Below are 23214 nucleotides of genomic sequence, written 5' to 3' on the forward strand. Positions count from 1 at the left end.
TAAATTCCATCCCCCGCGGCAACTATATCAGCTGGGTTTAAGGGGTGGATGGTGCTCTCTCGCTCTCTCTCTCCCCCTCTGCCTCTCTCTCTTAGCTCTAATGCTCTGACTTGTTTTCCTCCTCTTCCTTCCCTCTGGTTCTGGTCCCGTCTTGTCTGTAGGCAACGACACCTGTTTTTTCTTTTTTGTGAATGAGGACTGAAACCGCTCTTCCGACTGCCCCCTTTCTTTTTCTGAATGAAGCACAAGCACTACAGGGACACAGAGCCTTGCTTGCTTTCTCTCTCTCCCTCTATGGCTCTCACTCTCATGCGCACAGTGCTCACCGCTCCCTTCTCCCCCAGCCCTCCCTTTTTGCGTGTGCTCTCACGCTCCCTCTCTCTCTCTCGCTCTCTCTCTCGTCTCTCAAGTTCATGTTTGCTCTCTCTTTCTCCCTCCATCTATCGCTATCACTCTCCCTTTCTCTGTAACAATATAATCACAATAACAGTCGGCCCCGGGGCTGGTCAGGAAGTGCAGCTGTTTAAATGCCTCCTGCATGTCACTGGGTACCATGGCAAGACCTTCAATGAGAAAATTGGGTAAATCAATCTCTTTTCTTATTCAAGGTTCTTATACAGTACTTTGTTTTACCCTAAAGGACATACATAATAACATAGATCTGCAGGAGCAAATACAATGCAAGCGCAGGCTAGCCTATGTCTTTAACACTCTTTGGACTACAGGAAGATTGCCAATGCCATCTAATATTTTTCATTACTTGCAACTCTCCCAACAAGTCCTAATCCATAGCCTGTGAAGTATAAGCAAGCTTGGACTGGTGCCTGCTGCTAGAGAAACACTACGGCTATGGCCAAAAATACATAATGAAACAGAGGGATGGGAAGAAATGAGGGGGGGGGTATAACAAAAACACGTCATTAACTGAGAATAAGATGAATCCCTCATGACTAGATATTTGCATCATCTTCTCCCTACACTAGAGGTCTTCACGGGGCCGCCCGGATTCTATTACCCAGGACCCGACCGAGGACAGGTCCAAATTATATTAAGTCTAATTGGGTCCTCCTGGTAGGGTCTTGTTCGGGTGCCACAGGTCTGCCTCATTCTCATACTTGTAATGTAGTCAGGATCTATTGCCACAAGGCGGCACTAAGTGACTGTTATTAGACAGTTGAAGACCTCTGCTCCGAGTCTGCAATCTGTTTAGGTTTAAGAAGACCGGTCACTGTTGTCATAGTCTCATAGAAATGTTTGCAGTAGAAAATATTGCAGTTGTCTTCCAGTGCTGAATAACTAATGTGAGAAAGTTAGGACTGTGCTGTGTGACTCATTCCTTTTTTATATTTCTATGTAGAAGTGTATTTCAAGTTTTTCAACAACAAGCAATTGTAGCCTGTCCTACAGGAGGATGCGTCAAAATGCCTATGTCAAAGAGGATGGCATGCAGCAACAAAACATCTAAAAATGTTATGCTGCAAATTCATCATTTTGGAGTAACCTTAAGTGTCATTGTCAGCTCAAAACAGTGTATCATGCTAGCTAGTCCCGAACGGGGATAATGTTACCTGACAGCAAGAGTACTTAGCAATAACATGGGGATTAGCTTAAGTGTTAAGTTAAAAGCTTTTTCAATCAAACGCAAATGTAGATATATTTGTATTACCGAGTCAATTTCTTTGCATGGATGGATGGATGGATGGATGGATGGATGGATTTAACATTATGCATCAAAGGCAGCCCCAGGGGAGAGGCTGGAAGAAGGCTGATATTGTAAGACGTAAAACAAAAGTTCTTAAATCTTATTAAAGCAACCATCCCCACAAACCGCTCTAAATCACGTCCGTTTGGGTCCCAGTCTATCAGACAGCTCCTGGGCACGAACGGAGCCGAGTCCAGTGTTTACTGGGTCTATGTGGGTTTGGGTTTCCAAAAAAATAGAAGGGTCTAGTTCAGTTCTGAGCACTACATGTATGGGTCTTTTTGGGTCAAGGCACAACTTTTTGGACTTGTGAAGACCTTTACGGCTACACCTCTCTGCAAGCAACAGGCAAGAGAGGTAGTGGACAAAAGGCAATTGAAATATCAAAGCAAAGTTGGCCTGGGGAACTTCATCTAACCGGGAATGTTTTACAGGATATCCAGCCCCACAGTGGCAGCAAGCCTTAATTTGCCCAGGGTGAGGGTTAGCAAGCAATGAGCAATAGCTAATTTTAATATAACAGTACTCTGTATACTGGCTTTAAATTGCTTTGAATAGACTCTAGTCCTCAAGCCTATCCTACATGACCGGTTCATCTCAGCTTGACCACATGACCGCTTGACGCTTGCACTAATGCCACCTAATGCCTCAAGTCCAGTCCACTAGCCTCTTGTACAGCCAGGTACCATCTTCCTCTCAAGAAAATGGAAGGGAGGGAGGGAGGAAGATAGGAGAGCAGGGAGGGAGGGAGGAGAGCAGGGAGGGAGGAGAGCAGGGAGAGCAGGGTGGGAGGTAGGAGGAGAAGAGGGAGGGAGGAGGGGGAGAGCAGGGAGAGAGGAGGATGGAGGAGAGCCGGGAGGGAGGAGGGGGAGAGCAGGGAGGAAGGAGAACGGGAGGGAGGAGAGCAAGAAAGAAGAGAGAGCAGGGAGGAGAGCAGGAGGGATGTTTTTTTTAGTCACGTATAAAGTACATGTACATTACAGTTAAATGCTTGGTTCTGTATGAGCCCTCTGAGAATGTGCTTCATACAGTAAAATAAAAAGATACAAAACCACTATACAAAATATACAAGCTAAAGTACAACCTAAAGTACAAAATGATGTACAAAATGCAAACTTTTAAAATGCAAAAATTAGGTAATGATAGGTATGGAGGGAGGAAAGCAGGGAGGAAAGCAAGGAGAGGGAGGAGAGTAGGGAGGGAGGGATTAGGAGAGCAGGAAGGAGGACAGGAGGTAGCATAGGAGTACTAGGGGATAGTAGGGGTGGGAAATCAATACAGCAATCACAATATTGTGCGTGCCGATATTATATTGATAGAGTAACACCAAGTATCGATAATTTAGAAAAGTATATATTATAATGATTTTGTTTTTTTACTTCAATAAAAACGATTAGAATAAGGAACAGACTGAAAAGGCAAAGAAAACACATAATTTGAGAGTTGAAAAATTGTAAATCGCAATATAGTGATATTACAATATGGTGACTCTAGTGCAGGGGTCAGCAACCTTTACTATCAAAAGAGCCACTTTTCCCACGTCCCACAAAATAAAATGCTCAGGGAGCCGCACAACCTATTTACCCTTAAAATGAAGATAACAGTGTATAACGTTTTATATATCCCCAAGTAGGCCTGCCGCGATAAGCAATAAATCGATTAATTGCTGCGATAATTAAAATGAATGCAATGATTTTGACGGGCGCGATTAATTGCTATTTGCGCGTTTGTTTTAATGAGGCGGAACCAGTGCCCCTCAGTCACTGTCCGTGTTGGGAGGCGGGCCGCTGACGTTACTAGAGTACAGCACGGGAGCTCCGTGGGGCAACGCCACATAGACATTTCTTAATAGTGTTGCTCCTTTTAACCAAGTAGCATTATTTGTAGTGTAACGTTAGCTATTTTTAGACCCAAGTAGTTACTCGCTACTGCCCGGAGAAACTGGACTGCTAAATAAAGATTAAAGATCTAGCGTTCGTTGATGCTCATTCAATGCTAACAACATTAGCTACAAACGAAATACAACGTATAGCATAGCTACAAGTACAACACAGAATAACGTTAATACAATTACATGCATCATTGTTTACAATTAACGGGTGGGGCTAGTCAAAGGACTGGACACGGGGACAAGTTAAACATGAATTAATTTATTATAACACTCCGGTAGTTTCGAGTCGTGCTGCAGTGCTTACGCACCACAGCTATTATATTATATACTGCTTTGACGCTTCCTCCTCATCGTTGATTGCCTGTAGTAGCTGCATCTAACGTTAGTAGCCAACGTTAAAACTAACCTAAAGTTAGTTGTTCACCAACAATTTGTTTTATCATTAGCTCAAAAACATCATATCATTAGCCCAAGTTGTCGGCTCATAGTTTCTGCTTAGGATAATCACAACAATACTTCCGGTCCGGTCGGTGGGCTTCAAAATAAAAGTCTAAACACCGGAAAAGACGGAGCGGTGGGCTTCAAAATAAAAGTTTTGGGAAATAAATTTCTAAAAAAAAATTCTCTAACCGGTCGCAATAATATCGCTTATCGCGATATTTTCGGGGGCAATTAATCGCCCAGCAAAATGTGTTATCGTGGCAGGCCTATCCCCAAGCATACCCCACATTTAGCATAAAACACCTGACAATTGCATACCCAAAGTAATTTGCGATTTATTATACTTTATACTTATAGCACACAGTTTGTTGCATTAATGGGATTATAAAGCAACAAAAAGAAAAAAAATTACTTTTTATTGCTGTTTTTACCTGTTATAACAAAGGAAAACCTCAAACTCTTATGAAGAGGAGAAAAAATACTGGCTGTGTAGACCTATTTTTAAATAAAACACAGAAGAGGAGACAAAACACTGGCATCTGTAGACCTACTTTGAAATAAAACCCTGAACTATGTAGCTCTATTAGAGTCCTTCCCTTATTTGTGGAAAATCTATCAAATAAAAAGTAGTCCACTTTGAAAAACGACCACCATGTGTAGACCTACTTTGAAATAAAACACAGAAAAGGAGAAAAAACACTGGCATCTGTAGACCTACTTTGAAATAAAACCCTGAACTATGTAGCTCTATTAGAGTCCTTCCCTTATTTGTGGAAAATCTATCAAATAAAAAGTAAATTTTTCGTTGTTCGCAAATTTCGCACCATATATCAGGCATACAGGTAAGCCTGCACCGTTAGTCGTGAAAGCAAATTAATCTGTCCACGCGGAATTAAACCCTGTATTTTCCTCAGACTCCTTTTTTTGGATTTATCCATGGTTAGCTTACTGGGGGGTCGGAAACTCAAGATTAGCCACTTGCAGACGGCAGGGAGAGGCGCGGGGTGTGACGTACTGTATATTTTAGTTGATGAAATATTTTTGTTGACTAAATATCTTAGTTGATGAAATATTTTTTCATTTCAGTGTCACAGTATGACATCGATCTCCAAAATAAGAAAAAATTAAAAAAAAGTTTAAATATATATATATATTATAATTGTTTTTGGGCCAGGGAGCCGCAGGTTGCCGACCCCTGCTCTAGTGTCATGATAATATGGTATTGTGGGGCTTAGAGCAATCACTGACTGAATGATTAACCCAATTGACTCATGAGGAGCTGAAGACTCACAGTGCACAGAGTTTGGATAAAGTTATAATGTAACACTGTAAAAATAGTTGGCCAAAATTTTTCTTTGGAAAGAGCAACTTGATTTGGACGTGGTTCTGCAGATGTTTGTAATAGTCCATTGAGGGATCAAATTGTTTAGAATAAGTGTATCCTTCAAGAGAGTCATTATTCACATCTTTTATCCAAGTGGCGATTTCATGACATTGCCCTCACTTTTCCCATGGCACGCTGGACTGCAACAAAGTTTCTTTAATATTTGTCATACAGAAGTACAGAATACTTTTATACAAAATGCTTCTTACTGTTACGCTCCAGAGACTGTGCAAGACAAGATAAGTATGAAATAAAATAACATAGTAAAATTAGAAGTAAAAAAATGAGGTCACAGTGTTCAGTTTAGACATATGTACAATGTTCGATGCAGAATAGACGTAGTTACCATACAATATACAATACTGTGCAGTGTACTAATATACAATACTATATAGTGCAAGGCAGAAATGGGACGAGGTGCAATTTAGGTACAATTCACAGTAGGTGTACGAGTTGTAGTGCAAATCCTTTATCAATAAATATAAAGTGTAAAGTGTGTTTGTGTGATCTAAAGTGTGGAGAGTGGGTGCTGCAGTGTGTTGTTTGTTTGAGTGAGTGTGTGGGTTATAAATCGTATAGCTTTACGCTCTGCTCTATTGGAACTATCCCTTTAATCATACCAATTGACTGTTCGTTGTATTTAAGTTGATGGCAGTGAGTGCTGCTCAGGAAACACTAATTATTTGATTTTAATTATTTTATTTGAATACTTTTTACTAGGGGTGCACGATATTGATTTTTTTGACCCCGATACCGATAACTTTCTGCTCCTCAAGGCCGATACCGATACCGATTTTTATTGTATTATAAATGATTATTATAAATTTTTTAAAATGTATATTCCTGTAGTTTTGACCTAACCAGATTTATCATGACATGAGCGTTACTACTATGAACAAAACAAAGCCAAGACAACAGTTTTGACTGATGGTGACCATATTTATTTTTCCAAATAAATATAATTTGAATCAGAAAATTCACAATCCGTCAATAACTTATAATACATCCAACCTAACATTTAACACTGCTACGATGGTGTGTTAAAAGCCTGCGTAGACGCGCGAGCAGCTAAAGCTGCTGTGAATCCAAAGCCAGCTACAAAGCAGCGCCTGTACCTATTGACGAGGCGTTTGCTAAATTAAAGAAGTTTGACAGAAATGACCCAAGGGCTCAAGCCGCTAGCTTTTAAGCAGTGCTTGGTGGTGCAAATTAACCTGGCTACTACAGAGCAATAAGTGACTACGTATTCAACCGAGGGTTGCATCAGTCATGAAAGGGGCTAGATTTGCAGCAGCTTTAGCTGCTTGCGCGTCGTCGTAGGCTTTTAACACACCATCGTAGCGGTGGTGATCTTGCAGGTGACTTGTTAGGTTGGATGTATTATAAGTTGTTGCCCTTTTCCCTCCTCGTGGAACTTCTGCATTGCATTTGTTACAAATAGCAAGCAAATTTTTTCCTCTGAAACTATTCCCACTACTGACGCCATCTTTGTTTACATCCGTGCTGCTTTGAAACTTACGTGGCTACGTCACAGCCAAGAAAGGGAGCGCTGGATGTGTAAAACGCCCTCTTCCTAAACCACACGCTATCAGTCGTACAACAGTACTGGCAAAACGGGAGGAGCCTACAGTAAAAACAAACGCCCTTCATCCCAATTCACCCACACCGCATTTTTTTTACCAAAAATTATATTATATTATTGGAGCTATCAATAACGTTATCGGGTTTATCGGGATGACGTCATAATTGCTGATTATCGTGCATCCCTAGTAGCAACTAGTAGTTCAACCAGTCCTTGTTGGGCTGATAAGTGGTTGCCTAGTGGAGATTTAGGATTCACTTCAACATTGTAGAATGGCTGGGTACATACAGGTTGTGACCAGCAGATGGCAGCGACGAGGCAGCTCCATTGGGAGGGGGCGGGGGGGCGAAATTTCAAGTTTTTTCACATGCCAATGTTGACAGCTATGACCTAGTGGCGGTGTTGTGCTGGCTCCGAGCGAGAATTCCCTCGCCTCTTCTCCATATCCGATGGAAACTGAGGATTACATGGAGGAGGCGGGGGCTTTCTTGTTCGAAGGCCCGGCGGAGACAAGGCACTCTCCCCTTTGGGGAGTGGCAGAGAGTGCTACGTCTTCCTGGGGACCCTCATGCTCCGGGACTGGGTTAAAGTCTCCATCCCGGAGACGAGATGCCCTGCTACCGCTCTGCTATCCTTTGGAGACAGTGTGTGCAGCCTCCCGAACGCGAGGGACGCGAGTGACATGGAAGAAGGTGTGCAAGGCGAGTTGCGCGCCATGTTCCCTGAGCTTATGGCGGCCGCCGCAGCCGCTAATGGTGTACGTTGCCGCAGCCACTGCCGGCACCTGTTCCCGATGACATGATAGGTCATCTCTGGCAACGCCGTCCTGTGAGGGAGGCAGGCGTTGTCTGCCCCTTCTTCCCCTCAATGGAGGCTTACGTGGCGCTGGGACAGGTAATTCCCTGCATCGTCTGCCTTACCCCCTCCTACGTGCCAGTCACACGGGTGGTGGGTTTGGTCCAGGGGCTAAAGGAAGGGGTGCCTCGACTTGATAGCCCGATGGCATCCATCCTTTGCCCAGAGATGGTGTGGGAGCCATTACAAAAGCCATTTCCCCAGGGGAGATCGGCTAGGCAGTTGGCTATTTGGAGTGACCCGGTGTACATCGCCTCGACACAGAGCCTGGCTACAACCTCCAACATTGCGCAGCTGGCGCGCTACATATCGGGGCTGCTGGCGGGCGAGGCGGTACTGGACGACCGTCAACTGTACCTCCATGCCCAGGCGGCTGGAGCCATTCTACATCCGTCTCAGCTGCAGGCGATAGCCGCCGGGAAACAGCGCGCCCTGGCCACCCTCATCCAGCGCCACCTTTGGCTGGAGCAGGCAGCGGTACCTGACCAGAGGAGGATCTCACTTCTCACGGCCCCCCTCTCCGATGCTGGACTCTTCGGGTGGGCGATGCAGCAGATGATGGCGGCCTGCAGGGACATGGAGGAGGAGCGCTCCATGCTCCAACCCCACTTTCCCCGACCCGATGCCACTGCAACTGGGGACGTGAGGCGGAGACAACGCCGGCAGAGATCGGCGGCCGTCGCCACCGTCACCGCCGCCGCTGCTGGGCCTCCAAAAAAGAAGGCCAAGAGTGGAGGAAGAGCCGCTACCGCTGCAGCCAGTCATCCTGCGCCCGAGGGGAACGGTGGGGAACGGTAGGGATCGACGGCTCCTCAGCACCGTCCCTCCGGGCCGGCTGCCCGTGGGGGCAAACGGCATCCTGCACGCGGCGGGCGACGCTAGTGACTTTCCCCTGTTTGCCCCTGTACCCCCCCCCCCCCCCCCTCAAATATGATTTTGTTTATGTGCTGCAGACCGCTGTCATTGTCAAAGTTGGATGATGCGATGCATTCGAAGACTGTTTGTCTTCTGCTCTGCTCTATTGAAAGTGTGTATTGGGCCGTTGGGTCACTTGGTTCAATTATTACATGTATCTTTTTCAATTGTTTACTCACGTAGAGGTCTCTCTGGGGAAACCTCTGTCTTCCCCTCTTCCATAAAGAGCAGAATTGATGAGGTTTTTTACCCCCAGGCTCGTCATATAAGACCCGTGTCTTATAGGCCGGCTTCCTGCTGCTCGTCCCAGGCAGCGAGGAGGAAACGTTGTGTGGTGTTTCTTGTTATAAATTCACCAACACTGTTTTTCGGGTTCTCGGCGAGCATACACGCTGGTTTATGAAATCAGCGTATGGTCTTGCGAGACCGATTGGCGCTGGCCCTGGGTGTTTTCAATGTTGAAACCACTTTGTAGGCCGGCGCACCTTGGTTGACCAAACATCATAAAAACTGCGTTTTTTATGCAGTTGGCTGCGAGGGAGACTCGTCTCTACCGAGCGCCAGTGTACTAGGTTAGACTTGACGGCTCACGTATATCTCCGGGGGGAGATGACGGAGTAGATCAAACATTAGCAGAGGGGTCTCACGCCCATTAGGTGGGCCACCAGGAGCAGTGCGTTTGCGTACTGACCGTCTTGGTGGCACCCTCTGTGATGTTTTGGATCGACACGCGTACCTACCCCCCTCTTAGGACTGGGGGGAGGCGGCGGCGGCGGCGTGACTAGGACACAGGACTGGTTCTGGTCGTGCCGGACCGGATCAGTTTAACCCGTTGCCCGCCGGGGCGCAGATCTGCAGGTCTGGACCCCGAAGGACTTTGTGCTTTTCTGGAGGGAAAATGCCAGGTCGGGCCGGACGTCACTGGGATTGATGTCATGAATGTGTGTGTCATATGGATGCCACCACGAGTTGCCCTTAACAGTGACGTGCTTTGGTCCATACTGTGTTGTACCTTTGCACTATGTTAGGGGGCTTGGTCCTTCTCCATTTGTTTCACCCCTCCCTCCCTGCTAAGCTGGGGATGGGAGGGGGCTGTCGGGGAGGTTGCCCTGTCAACTCCTCTATGCATCCCTGTGTAGGTTCCGGTCCGCCAGGCCCAGGTCGGGCCTTGCCCTCGATGACCTGTTGGCCTGGGTTAACCCTTTGGATACCTGAAACGCTTGAACTGCTTGTATAGCCTGTGTATACGCGCAGTTATGTTTCTGGGGTTTCTTAGTGGGTTAAGGGAGCAACCGCCTCCTGTTAAAATAAACATAGGGGGGTGGTTGGCTCCCCGCTGTGTTGGTAGCAGAGTCGACTCTCGGGTTGAGGCCGGGCCGACCCCATCTGCCCGAGAGTATGCCCCCCCATCTTTCATGACGTCTGCCAATTGTGTCAGCCTCTTTCTCTGAACCTCGACCCTGCAGGACAGGGAACAAACTTTTTGACTTACCAGCCATTTGGCTGGTAGATTTTTAAAAGTACCAGCCGGGCAGATTTTTTACTAGCCAAAAATTATAAATAGCTTTTTAGTATATCGCCATGTGTTATTATTACATATAATCAGTGATGCCACAGATTACTTGTAAAAATAATCTGATTACTGATTACTCCTTTAAAAAGTAATCTAGTTACTTTACTGATTACTTGATTATCAAAGTAACTTATTTACTTTGAAAGTAACTAGGTTACGAAGTTGTCGTCGTCCCCCCTGCTGCTGCCACAACATAAGAATGACAACATTTTTTTTTCTCTCTCTCTCTCTCTACCAAATCCATTCTGAGACAACGGACTCAGTGCGTACTCCGCAAGTCGCGCGTAACATGAATCTCTCTCTCACTCTCACTCTCTCACTCTCTCAAGTAGCCAAATTACACTATAAAACAAACTGGATAGTTTATTTAACTTCATGCTGAAGCCATTCTAAAATCAGCTATAAACGTAAACATGCGTGTGTGGCTGTGTGCGTGCGTGCACGAGCGCACATCCCATCTCCAGTCTAGCTGACTGTACCCCTGGCTCTCTTATCATCAGCATTATGAGATAGTAACTAAATAGTAACACACAGCCACTTGGAAAAGTAACTGTAATCAGATTACTGGCTTGTAAAAAGTAAGTAAGTTAGATTACTATTTACTGAAAAAGTAATCAGATTAGAGTAACTAGTTACTTAGTAACTAGTTACTGGCATCACTGCATATAATACTCTCATATGCTATTTTCAATTAATATCATAAACAACATAAGGAATATTAGCATAATTTTGAGTGGACTGAAGGAATGAGTCAGCGTTAATAGTTTTAAATGCAAATAATTTATTGAAACATAGAAGTGGGGTCGGGACACACACACACACACACTGTTTCAACTCACCACCCCCGCATCATATTGTAGTCCGTCTTCAAACTTCCACTCCTCTCAATTTTTATATTTGAATATCAACATTATCTGTCCATCCTCAGTAATCCTCAGTTTACTATAATATACTCCTGTCCTGAGTCCTGACTAGTGACTCCGTCGTCTTTCCAAACGCACGCACACACACAGGGAAGGGGAGAGTGCCCCCCCATTTCCCTTTCCTCAGTGCTGTTCACTGTGGCTCTGCCTCGTCTGATCATCAGGATTAGCTTGTTAGCTGACGTTAAATGTTGTAGTGATTGGTACATAAACGTTCATTTCGGGCGATGTGGGCATAACGGAATGGCGACGGTGCAAAGCATGTAGCTGCATTGGACTCGTGAGAAGAAAAAAAACATCACAGACTTATTTCGCGTCTGTAGGCGCACTGCTGTGTTAACGCTGCTCTGTTTACAACGCTGCTCTGTTTTCAAGAAACAACACTGAGTGGGCGGATATCATATGACTCGCGGAGTTGCTAAGGGTTTTTCAAAATAAGAGTATCATATGAACCTGAACGTTGCTAGCTGCCGGAGCCCAGATATTATGACTGGAGCTGCGCTTGGGGCGGCAATGAGACCCGCACAGGATTTTCAAAATAAGAGTATCGATATGAACTACACGCCAGCTGGCGGGCAGACTATTATTGTTAGACGCCAGACGGTAAATCTACGCGCATTTGGCGTTGGGCGCCCAGTTATTTTGTTCCCTGCCGCAGGATTAATAAATTGGCGGGGTCGGGTTTCGTGGAGATTGTGACATGGTGCACACTGCACAGCATACAGAACACCCTTTCTGCCGGGGTACTGTTCTTACAGTAGACCCCTTAGGCGTCTGTCTAGTCCGCAGTGCTCCGGGCACAGGTCGAGTTCTGCTTTTGGGACCAGTTTGCCTGGATTGAGGGTTCAACCTCCTTGGAGGGTTGTCTCCCCGGCACGCCGGCTGGCCCCACAGTATTGTGGGGGGGAAGCCTCCTTGAGAGCGCTTCAGAGCGGCGTGCCAAGGGGGGGGAAGGGCCTTCACCTGATTTAGGCCCTATCCGATACGCTGGCGATGTGGGGGGTGGTGTCACCAGTGACCGTCTGGTGGGGTCTCGATGCCACAGCCTCGTTGGCCTCACCAGGCCCCTTTTTCTGGGGGTCCTAGTCCTCGGGTTGTGGCCTAGGGCTGGGACCTCCTCCGCGCTCCGCTGCTACGGCCTTGCCACAGGGTTTGTTTTTTCTTTTTTAAACCCTGACCCGTGATGTTGGGGTAGGGCTGGGCGATATGGCCTAAATATGATATCACGATATTTTCTGACCTTTCGGCGATACACGATACGCATCACGATGTTTTTCTTTTTTTCCCCCAAACAATTCATTATGAGGCTTACCAAGACAGTATTTGAGTTTGCAAGCTAACATTAAAGACAAAATAAAATACCCATGCATTTAGCATTTTTATATTATATATTAGATTTGGATTATTAGATTATATATTGCATATATTTAGCAATGAGATATTATATGATTTAGATACGAAATATGATGAATTGAAAATGGGGGACCCTGATGTAAACGAGACGAAAGTCTTTCTCTGGTCTGCATCCTCCAGTCCACTGTTGACTGTTGTTGTATTGAGCTGTACTGTATTGTACCTATGCTGCAATCTGTTAATAACGTTTATATTCATTCAGTCGGCAAACAGAATCATTTTGATTGACAGTCGCGTCTGCCAATTACGTCACATCGCTTGCACCCGCCCTGCTGTTCTTAGCACCAATCGGCAAGCGCGTATTAATTTTTTACTTCCGCTATTGGAGAGCTCAATGAAAACAACAATGGCAGCGGTAGCTCGCCGCGGCCGACTTTTACCTTTTAGCTCTGCAGAATGACTAAACGACTGGAGGCATAATGATTTTACTGCAACGGATGTTATAATAAAAGCATTTCCATACATCTGTCTGATTGAAAACGTTATTAACAGACCGCAGAATGGGCACAACGGAGTCAGCACGGGCTGAGATATGAACGGCTAATGCTTGCTATATCTAGGTCGACCTCGGTCGTTGCTATGTAAATACGCTGATGTTATTGAAAGTGTAACTATATAACGTTAATGCCACAAAACTAATGCCTTTGTTATCATAAGTAGTAACTTTTGATGCAGTAGTGTGTGTGTGGGGCGGCGCTGTTCAAAAGTGTCAACGTGTGGACCAGATTGACGCAACACAAGCCTCTTGGGCAAAACATCACGATATCCACGATACGTTTAAAAAGTGTATCGTTAATGAACTGTACCCGATATTTATATAATATCGTCATATCGCCCAGCCCTATGTTGGGGGCTGTGTTTGCTTCGCCTCCGTTCCCTGGTGGCGTGTGGGATGCGCGCTCGAGTGGTTGCGGGCCCTTCTAAACAAAGGTAAGTCCCACGGTCTGCTCACCCTGTGCGTTTGAGGTGCTAAACCCTCTTCGCACAGTCGGGTCCGATCTCCCTCCCGTCCCCCGCTAGGGGGGGCCGGGGGCCTCGGATCCTCCCCGGTATTCTGATGGTTGTAGGGGGCCTGTAGGTTCGCTCTGCTCAGCTCCTGTGTTCAAATAGAGCAGAGCGTAAAGCTATACGATTTATAACGAAGGTTATTCTATAAGCCTAGTTATACGAGTATAGCGAGCGCTCTGACTCACCGAGGACCCCACGGTCTTCCCTTTTTGGTGGTGAAAGACTGGGGAAGGAGCCGATTGTGTGGCCACGACCCCGCTCATATAGGAGCGGATGTGGGTGTGGTCAGGCAGAGGTGAGTACATGTGGAGAAAGTTCTCATTGATAGTATGATTAAAGGGATAGTTCCAATAGAGCAGAGCGCTCGCTATACTCATATAACTAGGGTTATAGAATAACCTTCGCTATGCATGGCCAATTGGGATCACTCACGGACAATCTGGCAGCCAGGGATGTTTTGTTGTACGCATGGGCAGGTAGAGCTGTGGGTCTGCGCGGTTTCGTGCTTGTTTTACACCATCACTACTATTTCAAGCCCTAGGTTGCACAGGGACCAGCTTTATGGCGTAAATGTTAATGTGATGGATGAGTGTTTCTTCCGTTTCACGTCCCCTGTCCCCTCCCGGTGTCATGCCAAAAAACCCACTGTTTTGCAGCAGCGATGAAGTCAGTCAGGCAGCCATTCCCAATCTGAGGCCAGTCGCCCCCCTTCTGCTCAGATCAATAATTTACACCCAAGCAAGCAATGGAGGATAGTGATGGAAACAGAGGATGGATGGAGAGAGAGAGAGAGAGAGAGAGAGAGAGAGAGAGAGAGAGAGAGAGAGAGAGAGAGAGAACAAAGAGAATGACAGGTAATGAAGAGCAAGGAGAGATGATAAAATAGAGATGGAGAGAGAAGGGGAGGAAGAGAGAAACAGGAGCTGTTAAGAGCAGTGAGAGAGGAGGAGCAGCAGCACCACGCTTGGTGCTCTGGCAGAGGTCTATAAATAGCTCTTCAAATCTCTCTAGAAAAAGCCACTCTGCTGTTGCTGCAAGCACATATTCAGAGACAGAAGCAGATATAGATAGCAGGTAGACAAACCAACACACCGCTCATGTCTTACTGGATAAGATCTACCCATCTGATGAGACAGCTTGCATAATATCACAGTCAGGCTATATTTGGGATCCTTACCTGTATAGGGGATATTTGATGGGAGGGGTTGAATATAATAGAAGCAAGTCGAATATAGCCTATATCAGTGTGCTGAATGTTATGTTCTACAAACCTATTCATTCACCCAGACTAGCCTGTATTGACATGCTTCTTGAAAAAAATTATTTAATCTAATTATGGAACTATGCCATTTTCAATCTTGGAAAATGAAGAATATCGCCTATTTAAACTGAAGCAAACTAGGCCTTTCACTTTGTACAGACTACTAACAATACCAGAGAGTGAACCAACAGATATTCAGGATGTGTGAGGTAGAAGCAGACGGTATCCTCCATCTTTAACATCGCTGACAGTGCTTAGCAACAGCAGACTGTTGATTCAATGAATCACCTCCTCAGATCCTACTGTCCTCCATCTTTCCCAAATGGCATGACTCTTTCCTCAACACTCTGGCATAAAAACATTGAGAAAATACGGGTGTCCGAAAGTCCCACTGATCAACATTCAACACCATTGATGTATGTTTGTTAGTCAAGAAATGTACCATCCATCCATCAATTACTCTTCCTGGATTTCATTCATAAAAGACTGCAAGGAAGTGTTAAATGCAATCTGAACACAGCCGAAGGATGGAGTGGTGATAAGAGTCCATGTCTGTTGCTTACCAACCGTAGACATCAGTTGTGATTGGAGGATCAAGAAAGGAGGGCGGAGCTTGTTACCCATCATCATCACATGCTGCAGCGCTTTCATGTTTAAATCTAAGCTCTACCAGTCTGTGTTGTGATCTTACCTTGTTTTGAGTGAACCCTCTGATCTATTTTAGGCCCCAGTGTTATAATTTACAATTGAAGCTGTGACACACAGGGCAATGGCATGTCTTACTCCAAACATCCTGGTAGGGGTGGGCAGTATAACAGCTGAACCGGTAGAACATCTGTGCCAAGGCAGAGATTTGACTCTACCGGATGTATCGGTAGAAGGCTACTTATAGGATTTTTCACATTTACAAATGTAATATACAAAGCTAGTGAACTGCACGCTGCCATTCAAATATAATACACTAGTTTGTCGAAAAAGATATAAAATATATACATAATATAATTTTAAAAACATGAGTAGTGAAACATAAACCTCAACGTAAACAAATGCAGGCTTTCTGAAATGGAGGGTAGAGAGTGTGATGCGGGAGCTCCCGTTCCCAATGCAAACAACAAAGATTTTGTTGGAAAGAAGGTGCTTCCGAGAGCACCTGAAGTAGGCGTCACACTGGGGGGGAAAAGGTGAAATGTAAAAAAGACAAACGAGTCGGACCTTTGCAGGCAATCAACAGGCTGGTGATTATAAAAGGACTCACTGGTCATGGATTATCAAAGGACATAAAATACTGCCCAAGAAAGACCCTGGGAATAACGTTATGAAGCAGAACGAGACCGATGGCTCCATGGCTGTTTGACAAATTAACAAAAGATGGTATGCACGCTATTTATTGCCATTCTCTGAGTAGTGTTGATGATCAATAAGGATGATTGATGACGAGCATATAACTGTAAGCCCCGGGCCCACAGCTAGTGTGCATTTGTATTGTGTGGTGAAATGAGTATGGTCAATTATAAGACCCATCGTTGTGATGTGGGCATATAGTGTTTACTTTGCTCGATTGCTCCAGTGTTTTATTGCTTCACACATAAAAGGGCTACTAACCTGAGGGACCGCCTCGTTAGAGCGGACTCATATTCAAGGCCAGAGCCTTTTATTTATGGAAGCTTCCCATGTAGAGCATGCATATCTTGTAGCTATGTCAAAAAGACATCCCAGCAAATTAAAAATCAAATTGAACGAACACAGAAGCAATATAAAGCAGGCAGACATTAATTCTCCCTAGGCACGACATTAACGAAATGGATCATAAAATCAGTGACCTCAAGTGTATAGGTTTGGAGATGATATCTTAACACTTTGGTTGCCACACGGGGGTCAAGGACTACAGCCCCCTCAGCATCGACGGGGCACCGGTTGAGAGAGTCAACAGCTTTAAGTACCTCGGAGCCTACATATCCGAGGACTTGACATGGACCACACACATTGACAGTGTTGTGAAGAAGGCACGACTTCCTCAGGCGCCTAAGGAAGTTCCAAGTCAGTCAGAAGATCCTTAAGAACTTCTACTCATGTACAATAGAGAGCATCCTGACTGGCAACATCACCTCCTGGTTTGGGAATAGCACTGCACAAGACCGAAGCAGACTACAAAGAGTGACACGTTCAGCCGAACGCACAATTGGAGGGGGGCTCCCCACCCTCCAGAACATTTACAACAAGCGTTGCAGGGGCAAGGCTAAGAGAATCATTAAAGACTCCAGTCACCCGAACAACTGCCTTTTTGAACTGCTGCGGTCAGGCAAGCGATACCGGAGTCTCAAGGCGAGCACAGAAAGACTCAGAAGAAGCTTCTATCCCCAGGCCATCAGGCTGCTAAACGAACAATGAACACTACACAACAACAACCATCAAACGCACATAGCACACACATCCACACGCACACACTCACTTTAAACAAACACACCGTAGCACCCACCCCACACAGTTTATAGCACACACTCACTTTAAACAAACACACTGTAGCACCCACTCCCCACACTTTATATTTATTGATGAAGGATTGCACTACAACTCGTACACCTTACTGTAAATTGTACCTAAATTGTACCTCATCCCATTTCTGCTTTGCACTATATAGTACTGTACATTAGTACACTGCATAGTATTGTATATTATATGGTAACTCAGTTACGTCTATTCTGCATCGAACATTGTACATATGTCTATACTGAACACTGTGACCTCATTTTCTACTTCTAAATTACATGCTATACTATGTTATTTGATACTATCTTGTCTAGCACAGTCTCTGGAGCGTAACAGTAAGAAGCATTTTGTATGAAAGTATTCTGTACTTCTGTATGACAACTATTAAAGAAACTTGAAACTTGTTAACATGGTAAAACGTGGTTAAATGCCAGCACCCACTTCAATGATATTGTGAATTATGGCTATGTGTCTAATCTGCCCATCGCTTATCAATGACTTGTTTGCAGTCAACATTGTCGAAACTTTTTTTTTTTTTTTTTTTTTTTTATAATCGGTTCATTTCCGTTTTATAGCATTTTGAAAAGCCCTCGTTTTTCAGGAAAATATATGGATTCCGTGATAAACGGCATTTACTGGAATATTCTGGCATATACAAAAACGTTGTCATTTTCCGTTTTCAAATAAACGCTAGATTATCGATAGTATATGTGTACTTATGCACGCTATAGAAGCGATCTGAAAAGTATATTCTCTCATTTCCTGATCAGCGAGCACACAGACACACATATGGGACACGTTGATATATCTGTGGAAAAAAGCTCCGATTACCCCAAGACTGGTAAAATAGATTCCTTACTTCAGATCAGATGTTATCCAAAAATGTTATTCCAATTCCTGATCGCCATTCCAAATATCGGTCGCGTTTATTGATTCAGCGTTGGGTGCTGGAAATACATAATCCACGCTGTTCTGAGGGCCGGCGATCACTTGGTCTCTTCAGTTGGCTTGACGGAAAAGTAAAATGAGGAAACTGGCCGCGTGTATCACTTCCGCAACGGATTTAGTCGGATTTCGGTTTCCGTGTTCGCCTGATTGGCAGCGACGGCCACGTGACACGCCGTGGCACGCCGCCGCGGCAGCAGCATACTTCACTGCCGCTTTCCCACTTAAACGCCAGAGCAATATTGTCGCGCCATCTAATAATATTGTCGCGTTGTGGAAAGCAGGATGAGAGAGCGTAGATTTCAGTGTGTATCATTTAATCATTTATCATTTAACAGCTGTTTAATGCTCACTTTTCCCACTTCAATGACAGAGCTGCCGTTTAATAATATTGTCGCATTGTGGAAAGCAGGATGAGAGAGCGTAGATTTCAGTGTATCATTTAATCATTTAACATTTGAAAGACATACATTGTTGTCATACAGAAGTACAGAATACTTTTATCCAAAATGCTTCTTACTGTTACTGTTAGAGACTGTGCTAGACAAGATAAGTATGAAATAAAATAGTATAGCATAAAATCTACGCTCTCTCATCCTGCTTTCCACAACGCGACAATATTATTAAACAGCAGCTCTGTCATTGAAGTGGGAAAAGTGAGCCGTATTGTATATTAGTACATTGCATAGTATATTGTATGGTAACTCAGTTACTTCTATTCTGCATCGAACATTGTACATATGTCTATACTGAACAGCGTGACGGTGACCTCTATTTTTACATGCTATACTATTTTATTTCATACTTATCTTGTCTAGCACAGTCTCTAACAGTAACAGTAAGAAGCATTTTGGATAAAAGTATTCTGTACTTCTGTATGACAACAATGTATGCCTTTCAAATGTTAAAGGATAAATGATTAAATGATACACACTGAAATCTACGCTCTCTCATCCTGCTTTCCACAATGCGACAATATTATTAGATGGCGCGACAATATTGCTCTGGCGTTGAAGTGGGAAAGCGGCAGTGAAGTCTGCCGCTGCCGCGGGGCGTGCCACGGCGTGTCACGTGGCCGTCGCGGCCAATCAGGCGAACCCGGAAACCGAAATCCGACTAAATCCGTTGCGGAAGTGATACACGCAAACTGGCCCCCCCCCCTTCATCAGTCTAAACTAATGGGGTGCAGTTACACAGGGAGAGACAATAGGGGGCGGTATCTTCCCAATTGAGCTCAGAGAGACTCTGCAACACTAGCGTGAGGCTCGATTGATGAAATGCGAATTCAAATTAAAATCGCCAATAAAATTAAATACGACAAACAAACGCTATATAGCGTTGCCGGCACTCAACTGGCGGCATGAACTAACGACAAAATGCGTCGCTGGCATCCAAAGTGTCAATAGAAGGGGTGGCAACCATGAACAACTCCTTTTGAAGCGGGAATGTGTATGTTCAAGTTTCTTTATTAGTTGTCATACAGAAGTACAGAATACTTTTATACAAAATGCTTCTTTCTGTTACGCTCCAGAGACTGTGCTAGACAAAAATAGATAAGTATAAAATAAAATAAGTATAGCAGTATAAAATAGAAGTCACGTACGTAGACACAAGTGTTCAGTATGTACATATGTACAATGTTCAATGCAGAGTAAAAGTAACTGAGTTACCAAACAATATACTATACAATATACTAATATACAATATACTATATAGTGCAAAAGAGAAATGGGATGAGGTACAATTTAGGTACAATTTACAGTAATGTGTAATGAGGTATGGGTTGTAGTGCAAATTCTTTACCAATACATATAAAGTGTGTTTAGGTGTTCTAAAGTGTGTAAAGTGGGTGCTGCAGTGAGTTGTTTGTTTAAAGTGAGTGTGTGCGTGTGGATGTGTGTGCTTTGAGTGCATTTGATGGTTGTTACCAGTGGTGCAGTCGTAACTGCCCAAACGCCACGTGCACGCGTGCTCCCGCGCACGCGCATACATGTTCCCTCGGTTGCGCACAGAACAGATGATTATTATGCATAACAATGTTTTAAATGTAATTGTAGTTACAATTTCTTTAATTGAATTAACTTAAACTAGAAAAGTAAATACAAACTAAATTAACAATGTAACTTAGAGTTAGTTTACAGAAGGACAGTTTCCTTCAGACTGAAGCACAACTTAATGTCTCATCCTTCCAGTCGGGACCACAGATCAAGCAACCCCCCACCAATTGGTACAGGGCTTGTATTTTAATTTGGCTCTTCTCGTTGTTATGCTATCGGTAACCTATTATTATGCAAAGTCTAGGTGATAAGTGCCGGCCGGGTACTTGCCGCACGGCGCGACGAGTCCAGTGACAATTGTGAAAGCATTTTTGTGTGTGCGCGTGCACATCCGCACGCACTTCTGCCTCAGTGATCTACTACAACGGCGTGTAACCGCGTCCTACCACCACTGCATCGCTGGTTGTTACATAGTGTTATTGTTCGTTGAGCTCTTGGATTCATCGGCTCCAATTAGAGTTGTTCCGATACCGATAGCATCATCCATCCATCCAGCAGTATAAAACAATATCAGACCGGCCCACCAAAACATATTTCCCAAACTGACACCATTAACATTAACAGTAATTATTTGCCTGTGTACAGTCTTTTCCGCACTGCTGAGAATCACCACAAATAACCCAAGAACTTGTGGGTACTATTTTCATTGGTTCCTTGCATGTTGTCATTCTCACCGTCATCACAGCTTATATTGTATCGTTATTCTTCTGTTTTAAGTTGTAAGTATATGTGAATGTTCTATTTATTTGTTGTAAAACACAATATACTTGTGCCCTAGTGATAAGGATAAGGTAAAGCACTCAATCAAGAATCCCACTCCAATTGCCAAAAGAAAGTCTAACAATTCTTAAATTATACTATGTAACTACACACCATGGAAGTGTTACATGGCCCATAACAGTGCCCAAACAGCATTGCCAACTTCAACAGACCCGTGTCCCATCAAGCGAGCTCCAGGTATTGACAATGCTGATGCTACTTACTGTACCCTACTATGGGCCCCTGATGGCCACCACACCCCAACGTGTAAATAAATAGGCAGTGAGAGCCAGCATCTCACCAGGGTTATCAAGTGGGCACCTCCCTTCAACTGGAGTTTCGTCAAGTTACGCACAGACACCTTGGGAGGGCTTAGTTCCAGCGTCCCAGAACCACCCCCCTCCATGTTCGATCTCATTGTCACCACAAATAACCCAAGAACCTGTGGGACATAATTTTGCATTGATTCCTTGCAAATTGTCATTATCACATCATCACAGCTTTTATATTGTATGTATTGTTCTGCAGTTTTAAGTTATGTAAATGTTCTAATAACTAATGAATAATTGCATGGTATCTTAATGAGCTTTGTGCTTGGAGTGATGACAAACCCCAATTAAAACCAATCACCCATCATTTAGTCACTCATTCATCCACCACACTATCGATCCCCCATTCAGTAACGCAGACAATTAACGGTGGCACCCACCTGTTTGCCATGAAGTGTTTCAGCTCAGCTGTCACCTCGGGCTTAGGCTAACGAAACATGTATCATTGTCCTACTTATACAAAACGAAGAGGGAGACGGATTAGATGCATATCAACCCGATTGTGCACGTTGAAGAACTATGGCTCCTGGAATCAGCTTCAACAAATGTATTTAGATTTAATGCGGATATTATTTAGCTCACCGTTTTGGCAGCTGCGAGTTATTCAATTAGTCATTTTCCGTGTGGAGAATTATTCAAGTTGGTTCTGTCGAGCACAGGTGGTGCAGCAGTCAGTGGCGAAGCAATGCAGTTCACTGTTCATGTTGGCTGGGCAGCACGCACAGCTAACAATAGCTAAACGCTAGCTCACGACATTAGCTTGCTTCCTCCAGCGGGTATAATTAGCTACCTACCTAGTGTTAGCTAGCTAACGTTACCTAGCTTATCATCGCTACCTAACGTTAGCTGGCTAGCGAGCCTTTTCGGGGACAATATACTACTCTACAGCCAAGTAACAGTCAATTAACGAGCAAAACAACTGTTGTTTACAGTAACTTTACTCTTGTAGTGAACCCGCGCCTGGCTCGGATATGTCTCAAAATAAAAGGTAACGTTACAACTCTACGTTAGCTCCGAATGACTTACCCAGTGCTAATGGTGCTGGCGAGGCTATAGCCTGGTGTGTGTTGATTCACTGCGACCCCGACTGTCAAAACACTGCAGCGCCGCAAACGTTGGCTTGCTTTCATGGACCAAGAGAAGTCTGACAACAATGGCACAGCTACTGGATTCTTAAAGCTAGAAAGGAAAATGCCAAAGAATAAGGGACTCAAATAAAAGAAAAAAAGAAACAAACGCTATTCCCTTCGGCTCCGGTCCGGCTTCTGTGTGGCAGCGTCACTTTTTTCTCTCACCGATAGTCTACGTCAGAGGCGCATTGATTGATTGATTGAAAAGTTTATTAACAGATTGCAGAATGGGTACAGTACAGTACAGCTCAGTACATACAATTGTTAAGGGGATGCAGACCAGAGAAAGACTTTCGTCTTGTTTACATCAGGGTCCCCCATTTTCAATTCATCATAACATATATATGACATACATGACATACAGAAGACCATACACGATACATATTATATCTATGCACTTGACAGTCGCAGGGAAACGTTACAAACACCCCTTCCCACTTCTCTCCTCTTGTCTCTCTTTTCATTCACTAGTTCTCGCCTGGTTGATTGTAAACTATTTTTACAACAAGAAAAGTGCGCTCACTAGAGCGCAAATCTCCACCAGGCGGCAGCCACGTTA

The 23214-nt window shown here is 44.4% G+C and overlaps 1 protein-coding gene across 7 annotated transcripts in view; it reads right to left on the reverse strand.

Annotated features, from left to right (window-relative positions):
* The window catches only part of r3hdm2 (R3H domain containing 2), a 199736-nt gene extending 176945 nt beyond the window's left edge, over nt 1-22791 (reverse strand). For all 7 annotated transcript variants that reach the window (XR_014619818.1, XM_084316857.1, XM_084316860.1 and 4 more), the window contains exon 1: nt 22552-22791. The gene's annotated coding sequence lies outside the window, so the exon portion shown is untranslated. The remainder of the gene's footprint in view (nt 1-22551) is intronic.
* Between the last annotated feature and the right edge of the window lie 423 nt (nt 22792-23214).

The sequence above is a fragment of the Notolepis coatsorum genome (genome assembly GCF_963971535.1).
Source record: "Notolepis coatsorum genome assembly, chromosome: 6".
Classification (NCBI taxonomy): domain Eukaryota; kingdom Metazoa; phylum Chordata; class Actinopteri; order Aulopiformes; family Paralepididae; genus Notolepis; species Notolepis coatsorum.